At 34.4% G+C, this 26,192-nt stretch overlaps 1 pseudogene; it reads right to left on the bottom strand.

Annotated features, from left to right (window-relative positions):
* On the bottom strand, nt 1–26,192 carry LOC149530640 (putative methylesterase 11, chloroplastic; annotated as a pseudogene).

The raw sequence follows: 26,192 nt of genomic DNA, 5'->3' as shown, positions 1-26,192 counted from the left end.
CTAGATGGAAGTTATATTGAACCTTGCGGCTATATCAGAAAGAAAATGATGGAGTTCATGAGGCAGAGAGAAGAATGGACTGTGATCACAATCCAAGCTGTGTACTTCGTTTGGAGGATTGCCCTCTATAAGTGCTTCCTGAGTTTCAGGTTTAACAATGTTATCCTTCTCTGTTTTAATGTAAACTCTGGGCACTCTACCATATTTTTCATCACTTGTCTGGAGACCATTGTTTACAATACTATTATGGGGGGTTGGGCGTAGACACAATGAAGCCAATGTTGTATCCTGCGGCATTAACCAAGATAAATTAAAAATAAAATCAATAATAAAAAAAGTGCTCAATTTTGTGAAGTATGTTTGTGAAATAGTTATATTATATGAATTCATTTTGCTATTCAATACAAGAATGCATTCTAGATCGAAACACAAAAAGGGTCATTTTTATAAAAGACTTCAAAATTGTCTATGAATTCATGTTACTATTGATACAAGCAATCATTTCTTTTCAGCATTGTAAAATCATCTACACTTTCTTTTGCTATTTGATAAATGGATACAAGAAATCATTGTTTGATGATTTTTTTTATATCATTTATGAATTCGTTTAACATTCGATATAGGAGCAGCAATCTATGTTGAAACTGTTGGTGTTTTAAAACTACTAAGCAACAAAACGCTCAATACCAAGATGACATTACTCACACAACCTAAAGAATAGCCAATTCTTACTAACAATTGTATGTGCAAACCATTTGGGCCCAACTTCAACAAAACCAAGGGTGGTTTTCTACTCTTCAAGCTCTGCAAAACTAGGGTGGGTATACCTAGGGATGATTCAAGACTGGGAAACACTGTATGAGGAATATTTTAGTTTCATTCTAATTCTCATCTCAAATCCTCAAATACATGCATAATTCATGACAATTTGCTAAACACATCCCATATAACAGATCTGGCCAAAAATCTTCTATAGGTTTGCAGATGTTCTCAACAATAGTGACTAACTGAAACTAAAATGTTCCATTCAAACAAGTATAGGCAAACTTTGAAAATCTTCAGGAAATAAAAGTAAAATTGATTATAATTCTGCATTTGAAAACCATTTATTATAAATCTCTCTTTCAGTTGAATCAATTTGACCCGTGCCTAATCCATTGGGGTTCAGAGTCTACAACAAATTTTATCAGCAATTCTTATCAGAATTCATCATTCAAAAATCTTTTCCAATACTACAACAACCTTATCAAATTCATCAAAGCTTTTACCTAATCCATTGAATTAATAACAGTGATGAACAAATATACAACCTAACTGGATTGCATTCAATTGCACAAGCCTTTACTTATACAATATCAAGATAACCAAGTAATCAAAAAGAGACAAGATTCAAAAAGAACTGATATGGGGACAACTCATAATTTGTATTCATTTTTTTTGAAAATTATATTCATTTACAGTAAACTCAGAATGACCTTAGGAAGAAACACAGGAATAATTCTATTATTCATGTATTCTTAGGAACTAACAGAGAAAATACATCACAACCTTGCTCCAAACAATGGATCAAAAATAGACTAAGTATATCACTTAGAAAAAATAGAATTCAGACCCTTTCTCTTGCCCTAGAATCTCACTTATATATTGTGAGATGCAAAAAGCTTTAGGCTAAGAGAAAATGACAGGTGTCTTTTACAAGAAATATTTACACACACCTATTCACAAAATGACAAAATGTGAGTAACAGAAAGAGTTTTACATCAAACATTCCTTTTGTGGGCCCTTTCTATTACATCTTCTGGAATCGACAGAACATAATAATTTGATTCTTTTATCCATCTAATTCCTTGGAATAAGTGACCATGAGGCTTGAAAGTGACGTGTCTTCTTCAGTTACCTGCAAGTTTACTTTAACTTGGGGATTTTTTCTATCTTTATCATCGACTGTTAAAGTAACAGTTACACTTGCATGATCCTCTACCTCATCATCTTCTGACATTTGCTCTGTAGACATGAATTTATCTTTCCACTTATTATAAACAGTGTCATCTAGCTAATCAAAATTCAGGACTTCTCTTTGTATAGTTATCAGGGAGTTTGCAATTGCCTCCATATCAACCAATTCTTTTCGAATGGAGTTATAAAATATCTGCACTTTAACCAACTCCTCATTTGTTATAGCCCATAACAAGTTTCTAGTTTCATTTATAACTTTATTTATCCTTTCATAAAAAATCTCATCTAATTCCCTTTTCCATTCCTCCTTTTCCTTCACTTTATCAACAGTTTTTAATGCAGAAGGGAATAAATCAAACTTTTCTGCAATATACTTGGAAAAAAAATAGTTAGTCTTTTTTGAAAAGAATTTTTCTTATCATCAAATCCTTGCAATTTATTCAACAAATCAAAGATTTCTTCTATTTGATGACAAGGCAGCTGGATGATAGATATACACATAGTAGTGATATCTTCATTTCTTTCTGTCCACTTTTGCACAAGAGGTCTGAATACAACTTCATCTCTCTTCAATTCATCCCTGATGGATGCAATCCTTGTCAATAAATCAAAAAATGATGACCACTCAATTCTATTTTTTAAATACATTATACCCTACCTTATTTTTTCCTCAAACTGATTATTTAGTTCTACATGCATTGCATACAACTTATTCTTTTCTTCTTCAAAGTCCTCTGCAGTGTAGAATTGTGGCCTTTCAGGGGTATCTAGTACCTCAATAATCGGAGTGGACTTGAAAGGTTCAATAGGTGGCCTAGGAGGGTATGTAATCCTAGGTTTGCTAGTCTCTCCTATTTTTCTTTTCCCTAGTATCTTCTCCATTTGGGATACTTGGTTTTCCAATGACTGTATTTGCATACCCCTTTCCTCAAATGCTTTCAAAACTTCTTCAAACCTAGCATTGAGTTGGACAAATCTATCTTCTTCCTGGCTAGATACAACACTACCAAATTTTAACATTTCTAAGGCCATTCCTATTACCTACTTATTGCGTACCTCACCAACCCTAAAAACTGTCAATGCACCAGTATGCTCTGCAGTGGAAATTTCCTACATTCTGGTCTAGTCTTTTTTTTTTGTTAACTACATAACAAGGGCTTGGTGGTCATCACTAAATTTAACTCATCTATGAGCCTATAATACCTCTTCTTTAGTTTTAAACTAGACATCCTTTTGCTTCCTAACTGAATCAAAAGCCATGGTGTTCACTATATCCCATTCTGGCAAAATAAGAACTCCAGACTGTCTAATTACTTGTCTACCGGCCTCAAGGGTAAATTGAGCAAAATCATTCAAAAATTTAGACTTTACTTCCTCTTTAATAGCAGAATCTAATTTATCAGGTTGTTCTACCTTTATTTTTTCACAAGTCTCCTCAAAATTTCCTATATTTAACCTCCACAAAAATTGTGCAAATGCTCTAGACTTCACAAAATTTTTGTCATTAATAAACCTCTCAGAGGCTTGGGAAACTATAGGATCAATATCCTTACTTTGGTAATCAACAATAGTTAAATCCAAGGAAGGTGTATGTGGTTCCTGAGGCTCTCCAATCTCCAAATCTTTGGAGGTAACAATCACATCTCCCTCTCCACCAATTTGTCTGAGTGATTCTCTCAGAGATGTTTCATCATCAATTTTGATTGGAGACTGGCTTGGGGAATATTACTCCACTTGGGAAGAAGACCCTTGCTCTAATTTCTGTCTTTTTGGAGCACTGGCTATAGATGGGCTTTCTGGCCTTGGTCTCTATTGAGGGGGAGCCTGCTACACATTTTGAACCATAACATAACCTGCCCTTCTCTACAACGTATACTGACCAGGAGACACCACATTTCTACTGTTTACTCTCTTTTGCACCTCTATAGCCTTGTCTGGGCAAGCCTTGACATATGCATCCTTCTTCTCATTCATGGCTTGTATTATTACAGTAAAATTATTCATTGATGCCTGCATCTTGGCTCCCCAATATTTCTTTTCTTTGAATGGATCATAGTGGAGGTCAAAGGCATTAATGAATTCTAGGGCCTTACTATATACTATCCATTTCTCTTTTCTCAATTCTTGTTCTTGCAAAGTAAAAAAAATTTTGATCACATCCTCCAGATAGTATACTTGTTGCACCATGTGGGAGGCTTTTATTCTCTCACTTAAGAGATCATAGAATCCTTAAGGGTCAGTAAACCTGGCATGAGACTCTGCCATGTTATATCTATCTAGGAAAATATTCAAATGCTTCCACCCTTTTCTTACAAAAACAAAATCATGTGCTATAGTAACAATTGGAAAAAATGTGCCTTTCTTAGGCAACTCCCTCTCATCTATAGTGCCTATTTTCCATAACAACTCAGCTATTCCTATCTTCAAAGGCACATGAAATGGTAGCAAATGAGGCTTTCCCAGGAAGCCATATACTCTTATCACTGTTGAAACATTATAGCGAATAATGTCCCCCCAATTATGACTTACCAATAACCCTTTTGTGTAGTCCTTGGGTCTAACCAATTCTAACAGTGTTTTTCGAATTCTAGGGCTGTCTCTTCTCAAAAGAAATCTAAGCCTAGATGCAAAACATTTGTCAAATCTCACATAACTGGCACCTGTGGCTTCTGAAGTCATATACACACTCCATAACTGCACTAGATTCCTCTCTCCATCCTTGGTTGTTTCTAGCTCCATACCCTTAGAGAAGAAGGTATATCCCTTGTACAAGCATACATGCATGAGCAATTAGTACCAACAGAATAGTTTGTTCACTTTTCCCCTTGCTATTCCCACCAAAACATTGTGAATCTCTTTTGCTAGAAAAGTGGCAAAATCCAGAATGGTACTCATTCCAAATTGAAGAGTTTGAGCCATTATGAGAATAATCAAGCCTGGGATCTGCTCAGCTTCATCCACTCCAAGAATTTTGCAAAGAGAAGTATATAATGTTTGAGCCTTGGGGTTAAAATGTCTTTTCAATAATGGCTTGGGTGTGCTAGCAATAATCACAGACAAAGTTCCAATTCTAGTGGCATGCTCTTGCAATGGCCTCGTCCTCAAGTACATTCTTTGTACATCATATCTCGCTTGTAAATCATCCATGTCGATGATTTCATGTACAACATTATTAGGGTTAAGGTTGAAAAATTCACTGAACAGCTTAGGAAAAACCCTAAAAAGATTGACTCCAGAATAATTTTTCACCCATCCCCTAATAGGATCATATTTTTTTGCCAGGTCACTCAATAGATCACTATCGAAGAAGATTGAAGGAACTATTAATTTTCCAATATCAAATTCCCAGACATTGCTCATGGGGGTATCTAAATTCTATTCTGAAAACCATTTTTTAAACAATTGCAAACCTCCCAAAGACACTTGGGCGTCTCTTACCCAGTTTTCCCTATCATAGAAACCCTTAGCCACAACTACCCTAGGGTTCTTAGGAAAGAGTTCCCTCCCTTTAGTTATTTCATTTACTGACAAGGGGAATTACTCTAGGAAATCATCATGCACAACCCTCTTTAAATAATTAGCTTGCCCAAAAAATTCTTTTCACGGAGGCATTTTAAAAACTTCACACTCTTACGACAACAAATTCTTGATTTGTACAGGTTATAGATTACTTACCTAATAAATTTTCCCTTCTTTCTTTGCAATTTTCTTTGCAAATTTGCTGAAACCCTTGAGAAATTCTATGCCCTTGCTCTAGAAATATTTTTTCCTTTGAGAGAATCTGCAACTGTGTGCTTCAATAATGGTGATTTTTCATATCATACCAGAGCATTGAGGTTGCATGAAGGAAACTTTGAGTCATATTAATTCCTGTAACCATTAGTTTCATGTTATATTTCAAATTTAAATTAGACCCATTGATCTCTCCAAGATCAGATGACTTTATTTCAAAATAAAATGCCTTTTAAAAATCTCAAGTCCCAGCAACATGTCAAAAGGGCGCATGCCCGCATTACCTAAAATTCTTGCAACTTCAAATTGTGGGCATGCGCTATCCGTTGATCTTTCCCAGATCAATGGTGGGCCAAAATCCTTTTTTCTAATGGCCCACTTGGCTATCTTGACCAATCAAATATCATCCTTTTACAACATGCTCTGACGAATTTTACTGCGGCATTTAAACTTTTAGCACCCATGACATCAGTGCTTTCAAACTTGGCACACCTGTCACATTCGACCAATGAGCGCACTTACTTCATCTGACCTTTCTAGCCTGGCATGACTCAACATTCCCTTTAAGTCTTGGTCCCATTGTGCCTGCTTGCCCGCATTATTTAAATGTCATGCAAGTCCAGATTGCGGGAAAGTGCTAACCCTAGATCTTATTCAGATCGACGATGATCACAAGTCCTTTGTGACTTCTGAGCAAGGTAGGTGCATGATGTCATACTATGCCATGCTTCACAATATCACTTTCCTGCATTTCTTAAATTTCTTGCACCTTAGAGTTGTGGGGAAGTGCCACTCGTTGATCAAGGTGAGATCAATGATTAGATCTATTCACATTTAAATAGAATCTAGTCAGTTGTACTGACCAATAGGAAACCTCCATATGAGTTCATGCCTTTTGACAATATTCCATGCTAGTAAATCCCATATCTTCTTCTGAGCGAGCAGGTACTTGACGTTATCTTTCCATGTGTCAAGCTAGCGCATTCTTGCTTTACTTATTGATTGAGCATTTCCTTATTGTAGGATTACGTTAGCCGTTGATTTTCAAAAGATCAATGGTTACAGTGATTATATCCTATAGAGCTTCTAAATTAAAAACTTAAACGTCAGCTTGGACACGTGTCTGCAAGGCGCATTCTGGCTTTGTTTAAACTTCCCTCAATTTCTTTATGCGAGAAAGCGTCCTTCATTGATCAAGATAGGATCGACGGTGTAAAATAAATCTTGCATTTTATGCTCTTACCATCCACTTGGGTCAATGAGGTGACTACTTTCAATCTACGTGTTCTGACTCATCTAAAGATTGCATTAATTTTTGAAACTTTCCATGCCCACATCATGAGTATTTCCAGCTAAGCACAAGTGATAGACCACATGGCATGACCCTACATTCCTTCATAATTTGGCCCCACTGTGACACATGGCACAAAGGCACATACCTGCATTATTTATCTCTCATGCATCTTCAAAATGCGAGAAAGCATTAGCCCTTGATTTAAATGAAATGAATGGTTGATGCTTCCTGGTGATAAAGGCATATTCTCTATTGGTAATTCAGCCAATGACATCACAGGAAATCCAGAACATGCACAAAAAGAATTGAAAAACTTTCAAAATTTTCTAACAATTTATGACTCCTTTTATGGTTCACTAGAAACTTAGAAAGGTGAGGGCTACGTGTCACCAAGTCGCATGCTCACATTACTCAAATACCTTGCATCTTGAAATTGTGGGCTTGTGATACCCATTGATCTGAACAAGATCAACGATTATAAAGACTTTGTGCCATCAGAGGTATTTTCTAATAAAATTATTAAGCAATTTGTAGGCTAAGCATGGCCACATAAGATTAAACAAAATTATAATTAATTCATGCTTGCGCAACCCCTTCCTTAGGTAAAAAGATATACCAAAAAATATTTTTCTGAGAATATTTCTTGAGGGTTTTAAAACTAGGGCAATCTAAAGATTTGAAAAATACAAGGAACAAAACCCTAACTTTCAAAATTTCAAGACTCAAATGATTTTTCACTAAATATTTCTATAATTTCTGCATTGTGAAAAATCAGACCAATAGAAACATTAGAAAAAAGAATGGCCATGTTCTTATAGCTGAGGGGCTTGTTCCATAGAAGAGAAACTTTTGTAATGTTATGGGAATGACTAGCAAGGTAGGAAGCTATTCAAGTCCATCTCCAAACTTGTAAATGAGCTACTTTTCAAGTTCTTTATCCTGTTGGAGCTACATAGCAACAGTACCAAACTCTTTGTAACATTTATGAATATCTTTTGAGAAGAGAGAAACTAAACAAAGAGCAAGATCTACAAGTTTGAACTGTTGAAATATTAAATGCATATAGTTGTTTTCCCCTAGATCCAAATGCCCACCTACCACTCTTGACGAAACATCAATTAGAAATAATGAATGCGGGTAGGTAAGTTTTTCAAATTTGAAAAGAGGGGGAAATATTTTTGGCAAGATAAAAAAGGAATGAATAAGTCTCATTCGATCAGTTGAAGAGTTAAAGAGTTTAGTAGAGCAGAGAATTGCATAGCAGAGAGGAAAAGAAGATTGATCAGCAGATCAAGTGCAGAAGACAGAAGGAAGTTTATTTCATGCCTATAGTTGCACGTGTTTCTTCTCTTATCATTCTGTAAGTTTTTTATTTTTTGATTCGACTTGTGAAGCAGTGATTGCTCCAGGTGTTATTGTATGCAATCATTAGAGCTACAAGTTTAAAGTTTAAAGTTTTTACGAGTTTGAAGTTTTTAGAGTTATTTTAGAGTTTTTTGGTTGAAGTCAAATGCTGCCAGATTTGTTATAGTTTTAATCAAAGTTGAATAGAAAGAAAGTAGGCATACTTGAATCTATTGTTCTTCCTCTATTTATTGCATTCAAGAAGTTTATTAGAAGCTTCATACTTTGATTTTTTTGGTTTTAATGGTGGAAATATCCTGTTTGTCATTCTGCTCACTTGACCCAGTGTTAGACTGATTTCCATCTCTCTAGTTATTGCTAAGCTCACTCGACATCCTCTCGTACTGAGCTTCTCCTTCTAGTGGAGACCAAGCTCACTTGGCATCCTTTGATTACTGAGCTTACTCAACACTATCTTTTGCCAAACAGTCCAAGTGCCAAGTTCACTCGGCTTCTTCTTGTGCTGAGCTAGCTTGACACCTTCTCCTATTACTCGGCATCTATTGGTGCCGAGCAAAAACTGGCACTCAACACCTTAATGTGCTGAGTGGAATTTTAAATTTGTGATTTTATTTTTGACATGGTATCAAAGCTATGAGGCCTCACATCTATAGTGAGTTAGGGCATTTGTTTTTTCTAGGATATTTGACATGGTAGGAGATGCAGGAAAGATATGGCAGCAACTACCATCCTTTAATGGATAGAATTATGATATATGGGCAAAGAAGATGAAAACCATAATGGTTGAAAATGATTTATGGGAGTTTGTGATTAATGCATTCAATGATGTGATAGACCAAACTTAGGATGCTGCCCTCTCAAATCCATAAAAGACCCAGTTAAAAGAGTTAAGGAGAAAGGATGCAAAGGCATTAAGTCTAATTGAGGCAGCGATGACAGAGATAGTTTTCCTCATGATTGTAGCAAAAAATTATGCAAAGGAAGCATGGAATATCCTTGAGATGAACTTCAAGGGAACCGATAAGGTTAGAGTAGTGAAGCTACAAATGATCAGAAGAGAGTTTGAGAACCTTTAGATGAGGGACAATGAACCTATTGTAGAGTTTAGCTCACGAATCTCCACTTTGATAAACTAGCTCAAATCAAATGAAGAAGAATATGATGAACTGAGAATTGTAGAGAAGATATTCAGGAGTTTGCCTCAGAAATATGACAACCTAGTGATGACCACAGAGGAAGAAAAGGACCTCACCACATTGACCATGGATGAGTTGATGGGAAATCTTCAAACCCATGAGCACCGGATAAACAGGTCAGCTAAAACTTCCCAAGAGCAGTCTTTCAAAGCTCACGAGAATTCAAGAGGCAAGGGGAGAGGAAGAAATGGCTTTGGTAGAGGCTCAAGAAGTAGAGGTTGCAGAAGGAATGGTCAAAGGAATACTGGTGCAAAAAGCTCAGGAAGAGCAAGCAACCAAGACGAAGCAAGCACCTCTCAAAACAACTCTAGAGGAGGTAAGAAGAATTAAAACTTCAACAAGAGCAATATTGAGTGCTACTATTGTCATAATTATGGACATTATGCAAGTGAATGCTAGAAGAAACAAGGTGATCAGTCAAAGAAAAATGCTAATGTGGCTGATGTAAACATGGGAAATGCAAACAATCCCACTGCCTTCATCATGTGTAACATTGGTGAAGAAGGAAGGCTTGAGGTATGGTACCTAGACAATGGATGTAATAACCATATGAGTGATAGTGAAAGTTTATTTTCTTTTATTGATAAGACTTTTAAGTCTGAAAATAAAATGGAAAATAATGGAACCATTCCCATAGTGGACAAAGGATCAATCATGGTCCGAACCAAGCAAGGTGAGAAGAAGGAAATACAAAATATGTATTTTTCCCTAGGTATGAAGCACAACTTGATGAGTGTTGAACAACTCATTCAAAATGGATATAAAGTGCTGATGGAAAATGACAAGTGTGTCATTTATGAAAAGGATGGGAGTAATAGATTACTTGTAATAGTCCAAATGACAAAGAACCAGATGTTCTCGTTGAGAATAGAGACATGTTTCTCTTCTCAAGTCACTGCTACACCTCCCAAGCATGCATGTACAACACTACACCAGCAATTAGCTCTTAGGAGCATGATTGAAGACCCCTCCAAGCTTTGGCATCTTAGGTATAGACATCTTGGCTTTGCTGGTTTAAATTTGTTGTCCAAAAAGAGAATGGTAGATGGTTTTCCAAGCATTGTAGATTCATATGACAAGTGTGAGGCTTGCATATTGGGTAAGCAACATAGGCTTCCCTTTAATTCTAAAAATTCTAGAAGGGCTAGAGCACCATTAGAGTTGGTGCATTCTAATTTGGTAGGCCCTATGCAAACTACTTCTATTGGGGGGAGTACTGATTTTATGAGATTCATAGATGATTTTAGTTATAGGACATGGGTGTATTTCTTAAAGAACAAATTTGAAGCATTTGAAAAATTTGTTGAATTTAAAGCCTTGGCTGAAAAATAATGTGGACACTATATTAAGGTCCTTAGATTAGATAGAGGAGGGTAGTATACCTCCAATATGTTTGTAAATTTTTTCATGCAGAATGGCATCAAGAAAGAATTGACAACCAACTATACTCCATAGCAAAATAGAGTGGCTGAAAGAAAAAATAGGACCATTGTTAAAATGGAAAGAAGCATGATGAAAGAAAAAGGACTCCTAACTAAATATTGGGGAGAAGCTGTAGCAACAATAGTACACTTGATCAACAAGTGTCCTATAAAATTAGTTCATGACAAGATACCTCTTGAGGCTTGGTCAAAGGGAAGATGTACAGTTGAACACTTGAGAGTGTTCAAATGTGTAGCATATGCACATGTGCCTAGGGAACAAAGGAAAAAGCTAGATGACAAAGGTGTGAAGTGCATCTTCAAAGGGTAAAGATCAGAATCATAGGGCTATAGGCTATATGGTCCTATTAACAAGAAAATCATCATTTTAAGAGATGTGGAGTTCTTGAAAATCAGTCATGGGATGGCTCAGTAGATGAATCCTCAAGCACTTCAAGCAAAGTGCCTACTATTGAAGAGGAAGAAGATGAAATTGGTGACCAGAAAGAAGATGGAGCAGAAAACATGGATTGTAGACAAAGGCAAAAAGGGAAGCAGCCCTTAACATGTCGAGCAACAACTCCTAGCACTTCAAGATAGCCCTGAGCTAGTATGCAAAATGGTAGCAACGACAATACTAAAAATTTAGATCCCACTCTCACCTCTCTATTGCCAAGAAAGACCAAAAGTCTATTGGAGATATACCAAGATGAAAGGTATGAAGAAGATTATGATGAGAGTGTGAATTTTACACTATTTTCTCATAGTGACCTAATTTATTTTGAGGGAGAGCTGTGAATGAAGAGAAATGGTGTAATTCCATGGATGAGGAAATAGATGCTACTGAAAGGAATAAGACATGGGAGTTAACTACTTTTCCTCCCAAGAAATAAGTAATTGGAGTGAAATGGGTTTATAAGACCAAGTGCAATGCTGAAGAAAAAATAGATAGGCATAAGGCACATTTAGTGGTCAAAGGGTACAAGCAACAGTATGGTAGAGATTATGATGAGACATATGCCCTAGTTGCAAGAATGGAAACTATGCATGTTGTCATAGCAATTGCATCCCAACACAAATGGAAGGTATATCAAATGGATGTGAATTCTGGCTTCCTAAATGGTGTATTGAATGAAGAAGTATATGTGGAGCAGCCACTTGGTTATGAAGTTGTAGGTAAAGAACACAAGGTGTATAGATTGAAGAGAGCTCTATATGGGATCAAGCAAGCTCCAAGGGCATGGTATAATAGAATTGACTCATATTTGGTGAGCAATGACTTTAGAAAAAGTGATGGTGAGCCCACACTGTACATCAAGGAAACAAATAGTAATATGTTGATTGTTATCTTGTATGTAGATGATTTAATCTTCAATGGAAATGATAATTTCCTAATTGGTGAGTTCAAGGAGGCCATGAAAAATGAATTTGAAATGACAGACCTAGGTCTCTTGAGATATTTTCATCTCTCAAGAAAAATATGCAAGGCTGATCTTGGAGAGATTTAAAATGCAGAATAGTAAGGCAACCCCAACCCCAACAACAATAGGTCTAAAATTGAGCAAGGAAGATTGTAGCAAAAGTGTGAATCCAACACTATATAAGAGCATGGTTGGAAGTCTGATGCATTTGATTGCAACTAGGCCAAACATAATGCATGTAGTAAGTTTGATTTCTAGATTTATGGAAACACCAAAGGATTCCCATTGGCAAGCGGGAAAGAGGATCCTAAGGTATGTGAATGGTACCCAAAGATTTAAAATTTTGTATACTATAGAAAATGAATTCAAGTAGTTGGGTTATATAGATAGTGATTGGGCTGGAAGTTTAGATGATAGGAAGAGAACTCTAGATACATGTTTCATATGAGATCGGGTGCAATTTCATGGGCATCGAAGAAGCAACCTATTGTTGCTCAATCTACAGTAGAGTTTGAATACATAGTAGAAAATGCAACAACATGCCAAGCTATTTGTTTTAGGAGGATCTTGACAGATTTGAATGAAAGGCAAGAGGATGGAACCACAATTTATTGTGACAATATCTCATCAATTGCATTGTCCAAGAATCCAGCCTTCCATGGGAGAATCAAACACATTAAGATTAGATATCACTTCATCATAGAGTTGGTGGAGAATGGGGATATCAAAATGGAATTCTGTAAGTTTGAGCAGCAGCTAGTAGACATATTTACTAAGCCATTAGGCATTGGAAGTTTTGTACACCTAAGAGAGTGTCTTGGTGTAGCTGATTTGGATTAGAAGTGATCCTTGTTTGTTTGGCTTGGGACAAAGGGGGAGTGTTGAGATATTGAATGCATATAGTCATTTTCCCCTAGAGCCAAATGCCCACCTACCACTCCTGACGACACACCAGTCAGAAACAATGAATGCAGGTAGGTAAGTTTTTCAAATTTGAAAAGAGGAGGAAATATTTTTGGCAAGAGAAAAAAGCAATGAATTAGTCTCATTTGATTAGTTGAAGAGTTAAAGAGTTTAGCAAAGCAGAGAATTGTAGAGTAGAGAGGAAAAGAAGATTGATCAGCAGATCAAGTGTAGAAGATAGAAGAAAGTTTTTTTCGTGCTTGCAGTTGCATGCGTTTCTTCTCTTGTCATTCTATAAGTTTTTTATTGTTTGTTTTGACCTATGAAGCAATGATTGCTCCAGGTGTTATTGTATGTAGCCATTAGAGCTGCAAGTTTAAAATTTAAAGTTTTTACAAGTTTAAAGTTTTTAGGGTTATTTTAAGATTTTTTGGTTGCAGCCGAATGCTCCCAAATTTGTAATAGTTTTAATCAGAGTTGAATAGAAAGCAAGAAGAAATACTTGAATCTATTGTTCTTTGATCTAGGTCTGCTCTAATACCACTGATGAAGGGCCACACCACTCGTATCAACTCAAAACCAAGAATGCAACAATATGAAGACAATTTTATTATACTTGAAGATCCTTACAACACCTACAAGATGATATCATAGATATGACTCCTTCAAAAATAAGTTTACAATTTCTTCAACATAAGAGAAATCCCAAATAAGAGTCTTCACACCAAGAGCTTCACCAAGAATTTCTACTTGAAGAGCTACACCTTTAGAGCTTTCACACCTTGAAGTCTTCACACCTTCTAGCTTCTACTTCTCAAGCTTCCACTTCTCAAGCTTCTCCTTGAGCTTCTCCAAGCTTGATTAGAAATGTTCATATGCCTTGCTTAAATAGGCACTTACCACCCAATACATGAATTATCCACAACCTTCTACACAATATCCACAATCTTCTAAAACTTCCATAACTTTCTAGAATTACAACTAAGCACCACCATGTGGCCCAATTAGAAAATTACATTTCCTTTATGGATCACAAAAAATATTAAATGCAAGATTTAAGAAACTTTCCACAAGCTTCTAAGATGCCACCTACACACCTCGATTAATGTAATGATAACTATTTTTCTTATTTTTCTATTTATGCCACCTATGCACCTCGAAAATTAAAATCCTCTCTTTCTTTGCTCCTTTTTATTTTTTTAATTATTTCTCCTCAAATTTTCGTCACTTTCTCTCTCCATTTTTTTTTTTTTTTTTTTTTTTCCAATAATTTTTTCATGCAAGATGCTCCTGCATCATTCTTCCTCTATTTATTGCATTTGAGAATTTTATTGTTAGAAGATTCATACTTTAGTTTTTCTGGTTTTAATGGTGGAAATATCTAGTTTGTCATTCTGCTCACTTGGCCCAGTCTTAGACTGAGTTCCATCTCTCCAATTATTTTTGAGCTCACTCAACATTCTCTTGTAATGAGTTTCTCATTCCAGTGGAGATCAAGATCACTTCACATCCTTTGATTGCTAAGCTTACTCAGCATTGTCTTGTGCCGAACTATCCAAGTGCCGAGTTTACTTGGCTTCTTGTGCCGAGCTAGCTCAACACCTTCTCCTGTCACTTGACATCTATTGGTGCCAAGAAAAAACTAGCTCTTGACACCTTCATGTGCTGAGAAATTTTTTAAATTTTTTATTTTATTTTTCACATTAACTCCTCTTGAAGACGAATCATGGCAGCAACCACATTAACTGCCACTGCAATCTTTTGAGGGAAAACTTGTGATGCATATGCCAAGCTTACACCCCTAAAATTATGCCCCACTAGCACTACCTTCGACAGATACTAAACATTGTTAGAGCTTAAGTTAAAATGGTGTTTCTATAAGAATTTCATCTTAGAGATCTTTCTATTGATAAAAAATAGGGTATCATGTATGGAATACATTTAAATAATACAATGCATATTTTAACTTAATTTAAATAATTCATCTGAAACTTGAAACACATCATATAACATAGGATATTGATATACAAGTTATTAAGAAAAATATAGTAATGGATAGGGATGTAGCTATCCTCCTACAAACTATACAGTTGACTAATTTTCAAAAAATAAAAAATATCTTGGATTTTTCTAAAAATTTCATCATTTGATCTTCATGATCTGCATAGTTTGTAGTCGAAAACAACATTTAGTTTGACTAATTTTCAAAAAATTGAAAAAATCATGGATTTTGCTGAAAATTTCATCATTTGATCTTCATGATCTACATAGTTTGTAGTTGAAAACAACATTTTTGTGAATCTGGAATTTTTAAATTTTTTTGTTTTGTTTTGTCTTTAGTACATTTTGTTGGAGATTAGCCTATCCCAATGGATAGGCCCTATCTCATATTTGTAAATGGAAGTTACAATTGGTGAAGGATAATATCCCATGAGACTGGAAGTTATGAGGATGCATATAAAGATTTTGTCTCATTGAACTCTCTACTAGGAAAATGGAAAAGAAAATCAGGCTTTACATTATCATATAAATATATTATATTAAAAATAGATTATCATACATGAAGTAAGCTTAAGCATCAAAGTCTAAGTCTAAGCTTTGGATTCGTATCTATAGGATTTTACCTCATAGATCCCTTCAATGAGGAAAACAACAATATTATACTTATCATATAAATATACAAGTTATATGAAAAGATGGATAGAACAAAATGGAGTGTCAGAGGAATCTTAGAACAAATAGAGTATGTATATTCTAAGCTTCAACACTATTCTGAGCTTTAGTATTTTTTGAAGTCATTCTTGAAGTTTTATTAATTTTAAGTTTCAAATTTTTTTGTCATTCTTAAAGTTTTACTAATTCTTTAATAGAACTTACCTATCTGTATGTTTAAAAATAACCACTTCAATAAATCAAAACTTAAAATATACTTTTTGAAGAACAACTTAAAACTACGTTAAATAAAAATATCCCACAACTTCAAAAACTATATAGCACCAAAACAAGACCTAAAATATTGGAGAACATAGATAAAGGAAGTAAGTAAAAGCACCAATTTATGATGGTTGTCTGAGACAAAATCTTTGAGAGGTTGGTTCAAAGGATATAAGAAAGATTGGTGGAACAAAATATACTTTGAGAATAATCTAAGCATCAAATATAGAATAGGCTTAGACAACATACTAAAATCTAGCTTCTCCAATAGAACCCATTCATTAATATCATTTAGAATAAACAACTAAACAAACCAAAACTCAAATTATGCTATTTAAATCATGTTTCATACGGAGTTATATTAAAACAAAACATCCTACATGATATTGGGAAAAATTTAATAAAAAAATAGTATCATATGTTGAGCAAGTTCAAACAACATGTTCTATGTTTTGAGTTTTAATTTAGGGATTTGACCGATATTTCCTACTCTTCTCACTCTGAACATGTGGTAAAGTAGTGATATACAAAAAGAAGATACTCTAAAGAGGCTCTATTGTTGGAATAAATGGTGATATAGATGGAGCATCTAAGCACCATAGGACATGGAAACAATGTGTGTCAGAAATGTAAGGTGACTTTTCACTCACGAGATGCATATGCCACCTTGTAAGAGTCTTGGATACTATTTAATTTTGACATTCATGTATGAGTCTAAGTTAGCTTTGGGCCCATATATATATCCTTACTCATAAGTATTTACAAGGAGTTGATGATTTTGTTGTCTCTCAGTATTCTCTGTAGCACTAGGGATTGATTGTTTGGAACACTCCAAAAATTGGAGCTTAGCTAGTCAAGAGGGGCCTTTTTTTGGGTCTACAACATGGGCTTTGAGGTTCTCTTTTGAATGGTTTCTTGGAATGGTAATCCCGCTCTTCTTTCCATACATTTGGATTTTTAGGCCTTCTCTAATTGTTTCATTGCAACTAGATGGGATAATGTTATGCACTATAAGTCTATTCAAATTTTTTGTACAACTCTTGGATTCAGATGGAAGAATCCTTCTAATTGGCCACTAGGGGGTTTAGAAAGGGGCCGATATGAGTTGGCTCATATTCTAGCTTTTAGGGTGTGCATATTCTTAGGGCCTTGATGCCTTTTCATGGGGTGGTGAGATGCTATGTTTCTATAGGATACTTGGAGGTTAATAAACAATTGTTAGGAGGTATTGAGATATCATGGTGAAAGAAGGTTTGGAATAAATTTCTCTAGCCTAAATAGAATTTCTTCTTGTGGTTTATGGCTCGGAATCATTTTCTTACGTAAGATAATATCTGCAATAGGGGTTTTTAGGACCCTTTAATGTGTGTTATGAGCTATAATAGTAAGGAGATGGTTACTAATTTTTTCTTTTAGTGCTCCTATGTGAAGGAAATTTGATACTTTTGGTGGGATATGTGGAGCCAAACTTGTCGCCATGTCTCTTCTTTGTCCAAGCTTTAGGAAAATTGGGTACACTTAATACTAAAACTTCTTTTCTTCAAGTTTCTAGGGTTCTTTGTCCTTCTATCATTTGACATGTTTGGCTAAAGAGGAATTAGAGAATTTTGTAGGATATTATAATGGATGCTCTCTCTTTTAGAATTTTGTAGCAAAAAATTATGGATTCTCTTTGTGACATTATTGTGGCTAAATGTGATTTGATGAGAGACATGGATCTTAGTAATTTTTCTATCCATTCTTGCCATAATTTTTTGTCTTCTATGCTCAAGATGATCCTATGTCTCGTGAGAATGATTTGGCAATTCATATATTTTGTTAAACATTTTTCTCCTTGATTTTGTTGTGTTTTAGCATTGTTGATTTCATTTTTCTGACACACATCTCAACTTGGGTGAGGATTCATTATGAATACCCACCTCTTCTAAACGTAATCAACTCCCAAATGTAAATTGATTTCCCCAAGGCATTTATAGTCAAGCTATAACCCATGTTACTAGAAACAAGTAACAAATTGCAATGACAATTACAATGTGATGAGAACAAAAAAAATTAGAAGTTGTGTATAAGAAATGGTTTTATGTCATTTTTTAAATTGTAAAAGTAATAAAAGGAGATAAAAACCAAGGAGTGGGTTCATGGATAAGAAGAAGAGGATTAGACTAGAAAGAGTGAGAAAAAATGGCTCAACAAGAAAGGAAAGAATGGTGAGCTAAGTGAAGTAAAGGCATGATAGTTGGTAATGATTGAAGGATCTTATACAATATAAAGGTCAACTAGAAAGAAGAGTGAGATAATGCTCATAGGGAAAAGAGTGGGCATGTAAGTGAGGAAATTCAATGAAGAAATAAGGGACATGTGAGATCAACTAAGAAATAAGATGAGAAGAAGTAAAGAGACTACATACGACCAATCATATATATGCTTATGTGTGCATATGTATCTATATGTATATATATGTGTGTGTGTGTGTGTGTATTATATATATGTATATATATGTGTATATGTATATATATATATATATATATATTTGTGTGTGTATATGTCTATATATGTATATATAGGTATACATATATAGATACATATATGTACACACACACACACATACATACATACATACATACATACATACATACATACATACATACATACATACATACATACATACATACATACATACATATATATATATATATATATATATATATATATATATATATAAATACATATACATACACACACACACACACATATATATATATACACATACATATACATATATATACATATATAGACATATGTACGTATGTATACATACATACATATATAGGTATGTATGCATGTATGTATGCATATATGTGTGTATATATATTTATGTGTATATTGTTGGAAATGGAAAGGAGTAACTGAGAGGGGAGGGGAGAATCAGTTACTACAAAAATAAATCCAAGTCCCTTTTAAAATGTCAACATAATACAAAACCAAATCCTACTATAACTTGATTAACACTAAATATTCTGTTGTAACTCAGTTAACACTCAATATATATTATTGTCACTCAGTTAGTACAGTACAGAGAGAATTAGATCTTAAAATATTAATGTGATTAGCTTTTATTAAATAAGTTGTAGAAACATAAAGGAAATTACATGAACACAAGAAACACCAAGATTTAATGTCGAAACCCAATTTGGGATAACCAACAATTGCAACTAGTTATTATTTTTCAATCTTTTGAAATGAGCCCTGTTAGGAGCCAACCCTGTTAAAGGTGAGAAAAAGCAAGAAGATGGGTCTCAATTTGGTAGAAGTCCGTGGATTGAGATCTTTCTCTTTTAAAAACAAGCACACTTTTTTGAAAAAAAATATATTAAATTTTTTAGAAACAGGTACTCATTTTTAAAAAGTAAAATATATGCACCCATTTTTAAAATTTCATAATTTTTTTAGGGGGGATTTTAAATGTGTTTTAAATGCTGATTTTATTTTCTCAAAATGGGCACCCATTTTTTGAATTTCAAATAACGAGTGCCCATTTCTTACATGGGGTAGGATTCTTTTCTCCTACCCAGGATTTTGGTTCAGGATAGGTTTGGTGAGACCAAGCCTATGCATTGACCTCCCAAGATTTGGCTAAGGCATTGAATTGAAAAATTCACACCTTGCCATAATTTTTAGAGGTTCTTCCCGATCAAATTTTTTTACAAAACAAAAACCCATTAGAGTTCTCACTATCCTAATTTTAGAAATATAAATTTTATAGTGTTATGATTTCATTTAATATTTTTGCATTATTTTTTAATCAAAGGTGGTACCTAAATGTAAAATAATAAGGTTCACTAAAAATTTAATAACTTTTTTATTTTTTGTTTTTTCTTTTAAATTAATTTATATGTCATCAATCTACATATAATTCTTTTGAAGTTAATTTTCTTTTGAAAAAAGGTGAAATTTTGATCAAAATTATGGTGTCCATACACGAGAGGTTTTAAATTGTACCTTTATAATCAATTAATAATTAATAATAACATATTTATTCAATAAAAAATTCAAAAGAAATATTATCATAAATCTTAGGTGTATTAGGTAACTTCCTTTAAAAGGATTTACAAAAATTCATTTATTTGTCTCAAATTATGGTGTCTATACATGAGTGTGGTATGGTTCTAAAACAAACATTTTGAGAAAGTGGTTTTTAAAGATCCATACCAAAAACAAAATCTAGCATATGGGTGGTACACAAATAAATTACACATTCAACAAGTAGATTCTGAAAACTACAATTTTAATCTCTAAAGCTTTTTAATATTCAATATCTAAATGCCTCAAATTTTGACATCAATTGACAAGAAATTTGAAAAATAGGAAAAACACTTTCACTTTTTGCCCAAAAGTGAGACCTAACTTCTTGCACTTGCCTAGGTTACAAAACACACTATTAAGTGTGATCCTATTAGAGGATTTAATTCACTTTGTTAGGAGTGGCCTTGTTAGAGGTCTTCAGCACTTCAATCTAGAAATGCCACCTTGTTAGAGGATTTGCTGAATAATTGTTAGGCTAACTCTATTAGGAGATTTGATTCACTACTACAATTATTAGAGAATAACAATGACTTGACCTAATTGCTGATGCAACTAACTTTTCTGATTTAGATCTCAATTTTGGCTTGATTACTTGACCCTCCTTGCTCATAATGTTCTTTGCAGCTTGGTCAACTTGGATACTTTGTCCTTTACATGATACCCTTCAAACTCGCTTCCTTAATTCATCTTCTTCAATTTCACATTTCAATCCTCAACTTGACCTTTTATATATATGATTCACCTTGTCAAATCAACTAGAATACTATTTTATTCAAACAACTTTCATCCCTTTAGTCAATTTGTATTAACCAATAAATTTATCAGACTAAATATGCTGATAGTCAAATAATAAAGAATTGAGTACTTGGTCAACATAGAGGATACCTTAATTAACCAACCCAACTCGATCAATACTATCTCTAAACTTGGTTATAGCTAAATTCTTGACATATATAGGAAACCATCTTCAATGCTCAAGTGAGCTTGGCTATCACTGACTACTTAGTAAAGGCTTGAAATTTTGTGTAACATCAAAGATAATCATAAAATTGAATACTTATTTTCAAAAATCTCTCTCTTTGGCATTGATGGAAACACAACATGTCATAATATAAATAAATTTAGAGAAAAATAGAAGTAAGGATAATATACTTAGTATCATTCTATTTCTCATCCATGAGAACTCCCTCTATCAATGAAAACTCCCTCTGACATCAATATCTCCCTTTGGAATGATTTTGTTTGACTGAAATCTCTCTCTCTCTCTCTCTTTGACTTATTGATCTCTTCTTATGAAAAATGAACTTGCTGATACAAAAATTCTCTATTATGACAAAAAACTCTCCCTTTTTGACATCTCATACCAAAGACAACAATTAACGCATTTTTCATGTACCTGATATATTGATTCATATGTAATCTGCTTTGATAATACTGCATCAACTTAACTGATCTTTAAAATGCTTGGTTGATGCATCATTGAACTTTTTTAGTGAGCTTCACATAGGGGAATGACCCCTAGCTTACCTCTTAGATACAAAAATCCATACTTAGGTAATGGCTTGGTGAATATGTCTACAATTTATTCCTTTGTATTCACATATTCCAATCTAACCTCTTTTTCTTGCACTAATTCTCTCATAAAATTATACTTTATTGCAATGTGCTTTGTCTTGGTATGCATCAATAGATTCTTGGATATGTTAATTGCACTGGTGTTATCATATGAGATAACTATTGGATCCTTGATTTTATTCTTCATACTTAACAATAGTTATTTGAACCAAATAATTTTGGAACAATTAACTACTGCTATGACATATTTGGCCTTTGTTGTAGACTAAGAGATGTAATTTTGTTTCTTGCCTATCCAAGATACTAGCCTCTTTCCAAGAAAGAATGATCCACCTCTAGTGCTTTTCCTATCATCAATACTTCCTTCCCAATCAACATTAGTGAAGGATTTCAATTCAATGTTGTCTCCTTTCTTATACCAAGAACCATAATCTATAGTATCTTTTAGATACCTCATAATTCTTTTTATTGCCATCATATGATTTTTCTTTGGATTACCAGATTATCTTGCCACCATACCAACTGCTAATGCAATATCAGGTCTTGTGTGTACCACATACTAAAGTTTTCTAATCATTGATCTACCTCTTTAGAATCATTAGTTTTGGAAAGCTTATGTCTAGTAGACATAGGTATTCCAACTGGTCTAGAATCCTCCATTCCAAATTTATTCAATATCTCCTTGATGTACTTTGATTGAGTAATGTAGATGTTGGAATATTCAAATATGGAAAGAGTACTTATGAGGGGGGGGGGGGGGGGGGGGGGGTGAATCATAAGTATCATACTTTAGCCAATAAAATTTTAACTAAAAGTAAATTGTATGCATAACAAATAAACATTTAACAAAACACATGCATCAATAACTCACAACACAAGAATTTTGGTAACCCAGAAACCCTCCAGGAATAAGAAGGTAAAAATGGGGTGGGGATGATACCCACAAAAATTACTGCAGAAATATTGTTCAACCACTTCTAATGGTTTTCCCTATTAAAGGCTTTACACTGTGTTAATAGTGATCTGGTTAGAGGATTTGCAAACACTTAACATGAAGTGTCACCTAGTTAAAGGATTTTAATCACCTAATCAAAAGGTTCTTACAAAATAGCTATAAAGCTAACCTATCACCATAGGATTTTTATTCTAATACAATTGCTAGAGAGTATTAGATGCAATAAACCTGATATATTAAAATCCTTGATTGCTGAATGTAGGCTCCTTTTTCGCCTTCTCCTGATCTTGATCCTTTGTGATTTGATAACTCTTGCTTCTGAAAATAGATTTGCGCCCTTGTATGTCCTTCAATATGTCTCATCTCTCACTATTACAGTGAAATTTCGTCTTCCTTATATATCTTTTGCTGATTGGTTGCATGCCTTTTGCATTTTTCTTATTGGCTGCATGCAAATTGCATAGGTAAATTTAAAGATTCGATCTTATCATTCAATCCTTCGAGATTTACCTTCTGTTGGCTGCAAAAACTGTTTGTATCATAATTTGTGCAATTCCAAACTTTTATGCTGTTCTATTGAGTTACTCAGCTCCTGAAGTATTTCTGACACTCGACACATATTGTTTGCTAGATAGCTCGGCACTTGAACAAAAACTGTATCACTCGGCACATGTTGTGCTCGACACTTATTATCACTTAGCACCTATTGTCACTCGACACTTGTTATATCACTCGACACATGTTGCGCTCGACACTTATTGTCACTCAGCACCTGTTGTCACTTAGCACTTGTTATCACTCGACACTTGTTCTTGATCTTGGTTAAGTGTATTGACACTCAGTTGTCAAATTTATTCTTTAAGCTAACAATCTCCCCCTTTGACATGAGTGGAAAAAACAGTTAATTAAGATCCATGTGACTCAATAATTTATCCTTTATTCAAACTTTGCTCCCAAAATTTTCTATCTCCCCCAAAATTTCACAAAATTTGCTATCTTTGCTATCTCCCCCTATTATTATAATTATCATTTCATTCCTGTACTCAATGCTATCTACCCATTTTTGACACTTATGTCAATGGTCTTTACAATGAAATGCCATAATTGGCCAAAAATGAGCTGTTTACTTCAAGGAGTACCTTCAGAGCTACATCCCAATTTGCTAATGCAACATCCAATGTCTTATGATGCTGGATGGCAATCTCTGCTGCTAGGTGTACAAGTCCATCAGATGAAGAAAGGTTGGGATCTTTCTTGAGGATTGTCTCTGCATTTATCTGCTCCTTGTGAAGTAACTCCAAATGATGAGTAATTGATGATTGAATTTGTATCAATTTGGCTTTTGTGGTTGCCTTCTCTGCTGCTAAAAAAGCTAGCTCTCTTTGTGTGTGAAGCGATTGGAAAAAATGCTTCTCACTAGAAGTTTTTCAGATTGTTTTCCAATCTCAATATTTTCTGGCTAGTGTCTTGTGTGAATGTGGAAAAATCAAACAACTTGTCGTACAGGGAAAAAATGTTTCCTAATACAATTTTAACTGTTATAACTTTCTTTGCTAGTTCTTCTTGTGACAGTGCTATATCACTGGATATTTTACTATTTACTTTACCTTGGAACTTCTTTTTTGACCATTCAAGCAATCTGGAATTTGTTTCCTGGTCTTCATTAGTCACCTAGTCAATTATATTAGATAGTTGTTCCATGATTGGTCTTGACTCATCTGGAGATTGTAGGCAAAAAGCTTCTGTGAATATGTCTTTAATTTCATTTAATGTAAGCTTATGCTTCTATTCCTTTCTTAGTGCTTCTTGTCTACTTCTTTTGTCTAATGCACTCTGAATTTCATTAATCTTTTCTTCAGTAAGAGTGCTAGATTCATAATATGGGATCTTTATTTCTTCATCAAGCTTAGGAACTCCATAGTGAAGTCTCCTGAATGCCTTTGATGAGCTCGAGCCTTGTGTTCTGATTTGCAATTGTAGTCCATTTGTGCTCGGCTGCTGAAGAGTTTGTGTAGGAGTACCAGATTTTGGTAATGCAACCAATGTTTGTATTGCAATCTCCTCCTTTTTCTGTGTCTCTTTTTCTTCAGCTTGAATATCCCTTTTATAAATGCTAGGTGGGCTTGAACTTGTTGATTGTTCAGATGTTTCTTTTATTTCCCCTGCTGCTGTACTTGGCACTTGGAGTGTATCAGTGATTATACTTGGTGGAGGTGGTGGTGGAAGGAACATAATACCAATAGTTTGTGTGGTCAAAGGTGGCACTTGTGCTTTTACCTTGACTTCTGGATTCTGTAATTCATCAACACTGACCAATACAGGATTTGAACTTAATTTTGCTACAAGTGATGATTGGTCAAGGATTTCCAAATCCTTTGCAGTTAATGGATTGATGTTTAGATTTGAAGTATCTATAACATCCTTTATTTTTATGATATCTACAGGTGTGATAGTGGCATGAGGAGGACTAGGAGGAGATGCCTGTATGTCTTGCATACTTTGATCTTGTGGCTCAACTGTATCTTTATCTTCCTCTTTCTCCTCATTGTGTGCCTTTTCTTCCTTTTCTTCTTTACTCTCCTTCTCCACTAGTTTCTTCTATTTTGTTTCTGATGCTTTCTTTTCCTTTGTCTTGGCAATTGCTTTTGCCTTATATTCTTCATTATACACATCTTCAATTTTCTTGTAAACTATTTTCCACAATCTTGTGGATTTGTTAACTACCTCTTCAATTTTATTCTGCAATATAGTAAATGCTCTATACTTGGGAGTGAATCTGTTATTATGCATTTTTACGACATTTATTATTTGATCTTTAGTCAGATCAAGCAACAATCTTGCTAACGTAGACTCCCTTATTTCTTTTTCCATTTGTAAACAAAAATGCCATTTATCCTCTACAATTTTATACAATTCTCTCGGCATAGATTCATCTAATTCTAGAGGTGTGTGCTTATACTCAGCCATCATAGCATACACAAATTCCTCTAGTTTATTTTGCTCTTCTTGGGTGAGCTTAGAAATATTCAGGTTCTTTAGACCTTTTAAATCATTATTTCTAATTTTTGAACATAATTTATCAACAATAGTCTGAGGTTTGTGTCTTACCACTTGAAATTGATTGTTGTCCTTTGACTCTGTTTTCTCCTCATCTGTTTCAGGTTGGGGAATAAACTTCCTTTTCTTTGTCTTAGCAGCAGTCTTCTTTGAGTCTTTCTTCCTTCCTTTTGCCTCTTCTTGGGCTTTTCGTGCTGTAGCCCTTGTGGTAGGTCTCTTTGATACAGGGGCAGCCACTTTTCTTCCTTTGGATTTAGGAGCAAAGGGAGTTGTGGTATTTCTCTTAACTAGTGCTTCCAT

Source organism: Cupressus sempervirens, chromosome 11 (assembly GCF_028749045.1).
Source record: "Cupressus sempervirens isolate cs-2001-9-10 chromosome 11, ASM2874904v1, whole genome shotgun sequence".
Taxonomy (NCBI): Eukaryota; Viridiplantae; Streptophyta; class Pinopsida; order Cupressales; family Cupressaceae; genus Cupressus; species Cupressus sempervirens.
The sequence above is the reverse complement of the archived record's forward strand: the minus strand, read 5'-3'. Positions and strand labels throughout refer to the sequence as shown.